General features: G+C 34.5%; 1 pseudogene across 1 annotated transcript; it reads left to right on the forward strand.

Annotated features, from left to right (window-relative positions):
• Positions 1 to 466: 466 nt before the first annotated feature.
• Positions 467 to 9069, forward strand: LOC143602713 (cysteine-tryptophan domain-containing zinc finger protein 7-like; annotated as a pseudogene). Its single transcript, XR_013147897.1, has 13 exons — positions 467 to 711; positions 1467 to 1622; positions 2355 to 2427; positions 2511 to 2641; positions 2721 to 3080; positions 3214 to 3977; positions 5436 to 5866; positions 6181 to 7085; positions 7559 to 7717; positions 7791 to 7945; positions 8037 to 8197; positions 8575 to 8760; positions 8899 to 9069. The product of XR_013147897.1 is annotated as a cysteine-tryptophan domain-containing zinc finger protein 7-like (transcript).
• The last annotated feature ends 2712 nt before the right edge of the window (positions 9070 to 11781 follow it).

Genomic DNA, 11781 nt, shown 5'->3' on the forward strand with positions numbered 1-11781 from the left:
CATTTAGTCTTACATTATAAAAACATTTCACAAATAGTAAATAATACCATAACCTAAATTATTTTATACTTTGTATAAATAATAAACAATAAATTATAAAACTTTTAAAACATGGTGAGAAAAATATATACTAATTAAAAAATTAAATGTTATTTCTAATATGACGTAGTGGTGGGCATCATGAGTTCTTTAATGAAGATATACTAAGATCTTTGTGATTAACAATTCGATCCTAAGAGCGTATGCGTTTTATCATCAGTGGGCCTTCAGACGGATAAGTTTTCTCCAAAACTGGGTTGGACCAAGTGATAGTGGCCTTTTGCCGTTGAATCATCTCATCCAGAATACCTAGATGATTATATGTTTGTTAGCCGTTAAATAATAATAATAATAATAATAATAATAATAATAATAATAATAATAATAATAATAAAATATTGGCGTGTTTTCCAAATAACAAAATAATAAGATAAGCCTCACAATTTGAACACAATAATAATAATAATAATAATAATAATAATAAATAAAAAGAAAAACGCGGCTGGTGAACCCCCAAACAACCAGATTCTCCTCCGGTTTTCTGTCGTTTACTCATTGAATTTGTCTAAACACAAACCAAGATCAGCCGCAACTCACCTCCAGTTTCTTCGATTTTCAACTTATTCATCACCAGATCGGTTTATTACCTCATAAAGTTACTTTCTTTCGTCGGTAATTTCACTAAACTTTGCTTTTTTACTTCCGATCTTGATGTTTCTGGACTAATCCTTTCTGGGTTTTCATGGGTTTTCGATTTTATGAAGTGGGTATGTGATGGTTTCGAGTTTTGTTGCTGTTTCGAGACTAATTTTGTGTTTATTTGCTTGTAGAAGAACAATTGTTTGGACAAATCCTTTCTGGGTTTTGATTGGTTTTTGATTTTATGAAGTGGGTATTTGATGATTTTGAGTTTTGTTGCTGCTTTGAGATTAATTTTGTGTTAATTTGTTTGGATTTTTGACTAATCCTTTTGTGGGTTTTGATGGGTTTCTGATTTTATGAACTGGGTCAATGATATTTTTGAGTTTAATTGTTGTTATGACATTAAATTTTGTGTTAATTTTGGACAAATCCTTTCTGGGTTTTGATGGGTTTTCGATTTTATGAAATGGGTATTTGATGGTTTCAAGTTTTGTTGCTGTTTTGAGATTAAAAAGTGTTAATTTGCTTTTAGAAGAACAATTGTTTGGACAAATATTTTCTGGGTTTTGAAGGGTTTTCGATTTTATGAAATAGGTATTTGACGTTTTCGAGTTTTATTGCTATTACGACATTAATTTTGTGTTAATTTGTTTGTAGAAGAACACAATTTGTTTGGACAAATCCTTTCTGGGTTTTGATGGGTTTTCGATTTTATGAAACGGGTCGATAATATCTTTGATTTTTGTGGTTGTTTTGAGGCTAATTTTGTGTTAATTTGTTTGTAGGAAGAAGCGAAGAACAACAATTTGTTTTGGATGTTTTCTTTTGGGAGTAGAGATGAGAAGATGGGATTAGGGGCCGAATTTGAAGAAGGGGAAGCTTATGATAATAATAATAATGATGATTCAACCATTGATCCCGATGTATCTCTATCTTATATTGTAAGCAATTGTTATTATCTTACAACTGTTTTGATTCTATTTTGGGGTTTAGTTTGGTTGTTGGTTTCATCATTCAGTTATGATATTAATATTAGGTTATAGAGAGAAACTGAATTTTGATTGATATAGAAGCTCATTAATTTGTTGAAGCTTAGCAAGCATAATCTTTTTAGTTAGTTGGTGTATACACACACATATACATACACACAAATATACATATACACATACAAGCTGCTGACACACACACACACATATACATAATACTAAGTATGTATGAGGGTTTGACTCAGGACACAGTTTTTTGTGAGAACAGAAAGAAAAAAAATAAATCATTCATTTTTTCAATTTTTAAAAAGTTTATAATACAAGAAAATGGTTGAAATGCAATGTTTATTTGTCTGTGTTAACATTCTAAAAAATACATATTATATATAGTACCTACACGTGTAAGTGAACGTTTAAAAGAGGAAAAAAAAATTATCGAATTAATTTAATGGTCTTTTTCTATGTATATAACATAGACAATTGTATGTAAGAAGTAAAAAATTTTAAAAATATTCACCACGGGTAGAAAACTAAATGATTTAGGGTGTTCTTTTTGTTCTCACAATAATTTAGTTTTTTGTAATGAGCCTCTCCCTAGTCCCTATGTGTGTGTATGTGTATATATGTATATATTTATACGTTCATTATCTGCTTTTAAACGAAATTTCGTTGTTGTAATTTTTGAAGGATGAGAAAATTCAAAGTATTTTGGGAGATTGTCAAAAGGATTTCGAAGGTGGATTTTCAGCTGAAAATTTGGGTAAGTTTAATTAATTGTTTATAAAGATGAAGAAACTAAAAGAGTATAAAACATATTGATGCAAATTCATGGTTATTTGGCAGGGGCAAAATTTGGGGGCTACGGTTCGTTTCTGCCTACTTATCAACGTTCTCCTGTTTGCCCTAATCCAAACACACGCCCGAAAGATCTTAATCGTAGTGCGCCCGTTTCTCCGTACAATGCACATATAAAGGTGTGTCCTTTATTCATATAGTTTTATAGTTTAATGTTCTAATCATTGAATTAAAGATTCTAAATTTAACCGTTTTTAGAATCAGGTTGACAATCAGAACTCGGTTTCTCAATCAAAAGCATCACGAGTAAGAAACGGGTCAGCACCTAGGAAGTCAAAGTCAAACGGTAAACTGAAGCAAGGAGTCAACACATCTAGCGGTAAAAAGTCGAAGTCGATTACCGAGTTCACCGACAATCCTGACCTGAATTCTCTAAAAGTTAGAATCAAAGTGACGCCTGATGACAACATGTTGAGTAAAAAGAATGCTGAAATATATAGTGGGCTCGGGCTTGATATATCCCCTTCATCTTCTTTGGAAGCCAGCCCAGTAAACAGTGACGGGTTCTTTCACGGGCCTCATGATGCCCCGGATGAGTCTCCCACTAGTATTCTTGAGGTTTGTGGTTTTACCAATAAAACCTTTATTTTCTGTAATTTATTTTTTGTGAGAAATATCTCAAAATTTCGAGAAAAGATTTTTAAACTCGAGAATACAATTTGACAAGGTCTTGTATTTAATATTGCAACAGATGATGACATCGTTTCCGCTTTCTGGAAGTCATTTATTATCTCCTCTTCCTTACGAAGTGTTGCACTTGACTGAAAAAAAGTCAGAGGATAACAGTTGTGGGCCCGTGCACAAGGGGAGCCAAGATAGTACGGTGACAGCGGTTCACGGGTCTGATATGGTCAAAGTTGAACAAAATCTTGTTGGAGAGAAGTCAAAGTCAACTGAAAAGAATTCTGTCTCAATGGAATCCACAAACGGTGTTATACCCAAGAAAGAAACAAGCGTTGACAATTTTGCCCCTGGGAACAACACATCATCTTCAGGTGGCAAAAGAAAAGCAGAAGGCGGGTTAAAGACTGAACCTTTTAGATCTAAAACTAAGAAAAACGATAACGGGTCAAAAAGTCATACAGAAGATTACAAGAAAAATAATGAAAAAGTCATCGAGACGTATAAAGATTTCTTCGGTGAACTTGATTTGGATCAAGAAGATAATATTGAAGAAATAGGTTTGGAAAAACCTTTGGAGGACATTAATGTAAAAAGAACACCGGAAAATAACAGTTCGTTAAAAGAGAGATCCACCGGAAAGAAAAGTAAAAAACCATCTTCAACTAGAATAGTCAACGGGCCAGAATCTGATGCAGCTGCGTCTACGGTGGCACCTGTGGTCAATGAAGATTGGGTGTGCTGTGACAAATGTGAGAAATGGAGGCTTCTGCCACCTGGCGTGAATCCGGGCAGCCTTCCCGAGAAGTGGATTTGTAGCATGCTTGACTGGCTGTAAGTTTGACCGAAATTTTGAGCCTTGAAATTCAAATTTCTGTTTGATGATGTCATGATGATGGATGACACAGTTGAACACACTTAAGAGAGGAAAATAATATAATCCACGTAGGCATATTGTTTGTGCTTTTCGTATACACTATTACTATTTTTGGAAGGTTTGACAAAAAAATCAAAATTCAGCTTAATATAGTAAATTTCTGACCAAAGATAAAAGAGTGTGACATCTCTCCAAATTTTTAAACTTTTCTTTTAATAACTAGTTTTGTGTATTTACCATGAAAAGTAGGCCTAGGGGTGTGCGTGGTGCGGTTCGGTGCGGTTAGTGATTAAAACCGAACCAAAAACCAAACTTTCGGTTTTATGATTTTTTAAAACTGTCCGGTTTCGGTTTTTTTGGTTTTCGGTTTGGTTTGGTTTTGGATGCGGTTTTTTCGGTTTTGCTAATCGTGCCAAAACATTTTGGGCAAAAAAAAAAAACACTTGACCCAAGATAATGAAATTGGGCATGATTTTTTTTTCTTTAAACTAATGATTAATAGAGTATTGAATATTTTGCCTTCAAATATTAAAAGCTAAGAAAAGATACATTTAAAAACTAAACTAAAAGTACTACTATTATTAGTTATTAACCATATGTAGCAACCAAATATATGTGTTATTAACCATATGTTAAAACTAAACAAATGGTCGTCGGTAGATTTTGTTTTAGTGGTTACGGTTAAGAAATTATGGTTATTTCAATTTTTGGGTTATCTTGGTTCGGTTCGGTTTTTTCGGTTCTTAACAATATACAAAACCGAACCAAAATCAATATTTCGGTTTTTGTTTTCAAAACCGAACTGTCGGTTTCTAATTTGGTTTGGTTTTTTTCGGCTCGGTTTTTTGGTTTTATCGGTTTCAATTCGGTTTTTTTCGGTTTTGCGCACACCCCTAAGTAGACCTGTATACGAACTGAACGTTCAGTGAACCATTTATGAACTGTTTGGCGGGAAGTTCGTTTATGTTACACTAACATGAACAACAGATAACACACGTCTTGTTTGTTCATTTATGTTTGTGTACGTTCATTCAAATTTGTTTATGTTCGTCAATACACTCAATTTAAAAACTTTTTGAACCATTACAACGCAGTCAAGTCTTGATAACTTAACACATTTTTCTTCACATCACACTCAACTGGTTTTATCTCGGTTATGTGCGTTTGTTCATTTATACTGTTAACGAATAAACATAGATGAACATGGACATGTTCTTTTTCTTAATGAACGAACCCGACAAGAAAACTGTGTTCTTATTTGATCGTTTGTTTTGTTCGTTTACAAACCGAACAAAAATGTTTTTACCATTACAATCGCCTTTGAGTGATTTCTTATTTGACCCATTTTCATTTCTTTTTGTAACGGCGGTAACTTTTTTTTATTTTCTATTTATAATAGTATTTTAATGTTTTAGGCCCGGAAAGAATTGGTGTAGCATCAGTGAAGAGGAAACAACAAAGGCTATAACCTCTCATTTTCCTGGTCCTTCTGTTCAAGGTTCTCAACCCGTTCATCCTAGCGGGCCCCACTTAGCAGTAAACTCGTTTGATGGGACCGGTCAACATCTCGGTTCACAAATTCCACCTTCTGGTGTGAAGAAAAAGGTTGCGTTAACAGATTTACCAAATGAAGACAAGCGGGACGGGCCTTCGATGTCTTCTAATTCTTCAAAGAAGAAACTTCACACCTCACATAAAACCCGAAGCTTGAATGGTGTAAATCAGTCTCCGGTTGTTAATGAAGTAGCGTTTCAAGATTCGGGTCATTCCCGTGATGTGATTGTGGATAAGAACAAATTGAAGCAAAAGGAGAATAATAAATTACGTGATAACTTCGTGGATGAAGGTATTTCGTTGATGTTTATTTCATAGGTGGTCAAATAGGCGGGTTGTGTTGGTTGGGTAATGGTTCAAAATGTATTTGGGTTGAAACGGGCAAAGTGCTCAAACAGTGAGTCAAACCATTGTATATTTTTTTACCTTTTATTATTATTATTATTATTTATTATTTTTTTTACAGTGACTCAAACCATTAAATTTTTTTTACATTTTATTATTATTATTATTATTATTATTATTATTATTTTTACTTTTTGGTATTTTGTAAACCAAGACTAAAGCGTTAAAAATTTGTAACTTTCAATTTATAATAATTTTCAGGTAGTAACATTCATCGCTCCAAGACGGGCAACAAACGAGAGAGCAGTCAAGATTATCCCAAAAAATTCAAGAAAGTCATAACAGATGGTGACGGTGGATCCTCCCACACGGGAAAACTTGATAAACGAGACGTTGCAAAGAAAAGGAAAAGAATTAATGAAATTGATGGTACCGGAAAACATGTGAAAGAAGCTAGTGAAAAAACCAACGCGAAGGAAAAGAAAGCTAGGGTAGTAAAGTCATTTGACGAAAGAACCTCGGGAAGCAAAGTCAAAAACATTAAAGATGTAAAGTCAACACATCCTCCACGACAAAATACGGCTCGGGCTGCCACTTCAAGCTCTTCAAAGGTTTCGGGTTCTCATAAAAGTAAGCCAAATAACCGAGAGTCGAAAGGGTCACCCGTGGAATCGGTTTCTTCTTCTCCCATGAGAATCTTGAATATTAAAAGTGTTGACCACCCTTTGACCAATAATGTTGATAGTCAACCTCATGAGGAAAAGTCAAAAGGAGGAAGAAATAAATCAAAGGAGTTATTGCTGAACAAAAATGTTATTCAAGATTCCAATAAAGATCCCAAGAAAGATTCCAAGAAACCTTCAAAGAAGGATGCTCTAATAAAAGAAAAGTCAAATCCTTTGCCACCAACGGGTCAAAGCGAAACTGAACGAAGGAAAGAGAATGCTGGAAATAATAATACGCCGTCGAAGGCTATAAAACATAATAAAAAATCTCAGAATCCGAACGGAAATCAACAGTCGAATGTAAAAAATCCGCCACCTGAAAAACCGAAGGACAAAAGTCAAGATCCAACGGTGGTTCTTGTTCGGGATTTATCTAATCAGGCTACAACAAATGCTTTACGAGAGGCGACTAATCTTAAACATATGGCTGATCGCGTTAAGGTTCTACTCATTTCTTTTTGTTTCAAGTTTTGGTCTTTATTATGCTCTATGATTTTCTCACCTTGTTGTCTTGTCTAGATGAGAAAACGGGCCGGTTGGGTAACGGGTCAAAACGAGCCATTTTTAGTACGAATCAAGTTGGGTTGATCCACAAGAACTTTTTTTTTTCTTTTTCTTTCTTTTTTTAAATTTTAGTTTATATTGGGCTGGTTGGGTAACGGGTCAAAACGGGCCATTTGAATACGGGCTGGGTTGGGATGATCACACGAATTTTTTATGTCAACTTTTAATTTGTATAAATAACAATTGTATTGATTATGATATGAAATTATGAATTATGAATGCAATATCCTTACAATATTAATGTAGATGTTTGAATAATAACAGGTTGAAATTGGCGCGTTTGCAGTTATGAATATTTTTTATATTGTTTTCCATAATAATATTTTTAATTTTTTTAAAAAAATATGCAGAATGCTGGATCAAGCCTTGAAAGTAGAGCTCTATATAGAAGCAGCCCTCAAGTTTCTTCATGTAGCATCTTTATTTGAATCATGTCACAGCCAAACCGGGAGATATGGTGATATGATTCAGTCAGTCTCTATTTATAGCAGCACCGCTAAATTATGCGAGTAAGTAATAATAAATATCGATCCTATTTAATTAAGAGGTTTATTTATTTATTTACTAATTATTTGTTATTAGGTATTGTGCTCATGAATATGAGAGAACCAAGGAGAATACAACCGCATCTTTGGCCTACAAATGCATGGAAGTTGCTTACATGAAAGTCGTTTATTCTTCACACTCGACCGCTTGCAAAGACGTGAACGAGTTGCAAACGTCTGTCGGTCCCACGGGTCGGTTTTTATTATTTATTATTTTTTATAACTTATTTCCCGTCCTTTTTAAATCATGTCGTTTAAAATATCTAAAATGATATTATAACAGGCGAGTCTCCTTCTTCGTCTGCTTCCGCTTCGGATCTTGATAACTTGAACAACCTGGCGGCTGCTGACAAGGCGGCGTTAGTTAAGGGCGTTAATCAAGTGGCTGTAAATCATGTTATTGCTGCTAAAAACAAACCCAGCTTTACACGAGTTCTCAACTTTGTAAGTGTATTGAAAGCCCCATAATTAGAGGCGCAATATAGGCGGGTCAGGTGGGCGTACGGGTCAAACGGGCTGGGTTGACACGAACCATCAACACTCATTGTCCATTTTTTTTACAATTTTAGATATAGCTAATGTATATTTTACATGGGTCAAAATTGGTTTTAATTAGCTTTTATTTCAAACTAATAATAAGATTTTGATTGTACTATTAGAGTATTAAATCATTCAAAACAGCAAATACGCCATAAAAATACGATTTTTCAATATGGGTCAAAACTGATTTTAGTTTTTTTTATTCTAAGCTAAAAATCAGATTTAAGGACGTCGTCGATATATCAAACAAATCGGGCCTTTTACTCTGAAATAATTTGCAGACACAAAATGTTAATTCAGCAATGGAGGCTTCACGGAAGTCAAGGATCGCATTTGCAGCGTGCAATACAAAAGACGAGGATGTTCTATCTTCTATTAAAAGAGCTCTTGATTTTAACTTTCATGACGTTGAGGGGTTACTGCATCGGGTTCGAGTGGCAATGGAAGTAATTAATAGGTGATTCAAGGTCATGGTTTAAAGTTTAAACTTTAAAAGATCCTAAAAGCTAAAAATCTACCACAAGAGTTGCTTTACATGGGCTTTTGCAGTTGAGTATATAAAGATTAGTGCGAAGGTTGGTTGGTAAACGAGTCAGCACGAACAGGGTCGGGTCCGGTTCTAAACTTGATGATCAAGTTACAATGTAAAGAGAAAATAGAAGGCGGCAAGCTTTAAGGTAACGCATATTCGTACGCCTTTTTTTGCTTTAGTTTTTATAAAAATCGATATCATGAAACGGGTTGAAACTTATAATATACATGCCACGAGCCGAGTTGGGTGGAAACGTCTTCCCAGTTATTTATTATTATTATTATTATTATTATTATTGTAAATATTAATGTATATGATTAGAATATTTGATTTACTTTCATCTTGGTTTTGGCTGCAGCTCAGTTTAATGAAGTTATTGAGTTGAGTTCAAGAAGTAGAACACTTGATGAGGTTATGGTGATGAAGGTTAAAAAGGGTAATTTTGCAACAACCTTTTAGCAAAAAAGGTTTTTTGTTTATTTTAATTTTTTATATTATTTTTTCAGCTTAAGTAGGAAGAACAAGTGGGCAAGCATTTTCTCTTCTTTACCGCTGGTTAAAGAATATTTAATTTGTAATTATTGTTTCAGATAAATGTTATGATTGTGGGTTTCTAAAGATGTATCATGTCATAAGTATACTGTTAATATGCAAAAGTGTTGTTTTTAAATAGCAAAAGCTAGTGTTGTTTAGAATGTAGGTATATTTTAATTTAATTAATTTACTTAACGTTTAAGAATTCTAGTTAGATAAAACGGTTTAGGTTTGGTCTATATAAACCATGTAGAGCATTATTATTGTAATTAAGTTTTGAGATAGTTTTTTTTAGTACAATAACGTTTTTGGGTGTTAGCCAAATAAAGATGTATACAATCCGTTGGCAAAGTTAAAGAACCGTGTGAAAGAAATTTTTTTTTGAACGACCAACAAAATTTTGTTCAAAGCACCAGCAAGATACTAGCGAACACCAGGACCACCCGGACAATAAATAAAATACAACTACATGCCCCCAAGTTCCACCCGATTACACTCGTAAATGTGATTATACATTAACGCACACCACATTTCCCACGTAAATCCGGTCATTTAGACCGATTTTATACCCACAAATAGCTTAAAGCCTTGATCTCACCGATTACACTCCTTAATCTAGGCGGTTTTCTCTCGAACACCCAACAATTTCTTGCACACCAAAGGCACCAAATTGTTGTTTAGTAGACCGCGTGAAACGTCTTTTGCCTTTCTACTCAACAATAACGCATGTTTATGTAATTCTAACAAATCTCGAGTCGAAAAAACAAAAATTGTCGGGACCTTACATCAATCAGTAATAATACTCCAAATTGATTGAGCAAATTCACACGTATGTCATTTTCTTTCCACATATATGTCATATTCAAAACTAAAAAGAATTTAGTTTTTGTCATTTCAAAGAATTTATTTTGTAATTGAAATAAAGTAACATTTAAGTGTTCTTTCCATATGTATGCCATTTTGAAAACTAAAAAGTAAATTTATTAACCCATACTCAATTCCCTCCTTAATGGGGTTTTCATAGGTTCATAAACCCTCCTCATTCATAAGCTCTTGGTATGATGTTCTTGCATATTTATTGATCTTGATCATCCTATTCCCAAAAAATCGACTATCGACGTATCAATGTCACCGCTGTTGTTTGGCGATTAGGAATGTGTGTTTATTAATCCGAGACACTGATCTCCAGTCTTCGAAATTTCATTATAAGTTATGATATCATTCATAGCATGATAATCATCCATAACAGGCTTGGGCTCGGGCTCAGGCCCAGACCGAAATGCATCTTGACGGTTCGGATTTTGCAAGACATTGTTTCCTTTGGGTTCTATTTGGATGTTGTGGAATGGGCCTTGAACATTAAGGCATGATGGTTCGGGGCCTGGGCCCCACATAATTCGATTGGTCTTGGCTCGTCATGCTACTGACATAACTCTTTTGGATAATTGTAGAATTTATGATATTACTCGACGTTGCACCTATTTCGGTTGCGTTTTGAAGCAAGGATGTTGCAGAGATATGAGCCATGGGCCCAAAAAGCGGGCCCCCGAAGCCCGATGGCCCATTTGAAGAGCTGAGCTCAAGCCGGAAGTAGAAGATGATGCACCTCTCGGGTTGTTAAGTAAGGTACCCCGAACTGCTTGAGAACAAAACTTGCTGACATATTCATTGACCCCGTAAAGCATTGTGTTCTTTTGGTCCTGCAATTCGAGTGGGCTTTCTTTTTCGGGTTATAGTTGTTGAATTCAGGAGGGCCCATTGACCTGCATGGGGTGTAATCGTCCGGCCGCCTGTTGTGATTGTAACATTCCTTGGTTCACCTTGTTGTTTTCTTCGGTTAATGCACCACAAAATGCTCGGTGAGTTATGAAACTATCTTTTCTGTAGACACATGTAAATACACTAGTAAAACATTCGTCTTTTATGCTCACGTTCGTTTGTTAAGAAAATGAGCATGTTAATATTCGTCTATGATCTAACTAATCAAACATAATGAATACATATTAACATGCACTAATAACGAACGCAGATGCATTAAATATACCTTAAGGGACGGACATAAACTGGTGTAAATGAAAGTACGTAAACAGACATTCACAAACATAATAAACAAACGGAGCATGTGTTCATATTTTGTAGTTATAAATAGGTAAATGAGAAAATCGCACAAATGGTCCATGCGATTTGTCTATATTGCACGTTTGGTCCTCATACTTAAAACTTGCAAATTTAGTCAAAACATTTGTGAGAGGATTACACGTTAAGTCCCATCGTTAATCCTAGTTAGCTTTCAAACAAAAAAGTGATGTCGCATGTCGTTTATGCAAGGGCAATTCTCTCTCACTCTCTTCCTCCATTGTCGATCTCTAGCTTGCTTTGAGCGTTATTAAATTAGGGGTTGAATATTAAGTTTTAAAACAAA

This window comes from Bidens hawaiensis, unplaced genomic scaffold (genome assembly GCF_021521415.1).
Source record: "Bidens hawaiensis isolate Kalapana, Puna unplaced genomic scaffold, B.hawaiensis_p1.1 tig00059455_1, whole genome shotgun sequence".
Taxonomy (NCBI): domain Eukaryota; kingdom Viridiplantae; phylum Streptophyta; class Magnoliopsida; order Asterales; family Asteraceae; genus Bidens; species Bidens hawaiensis.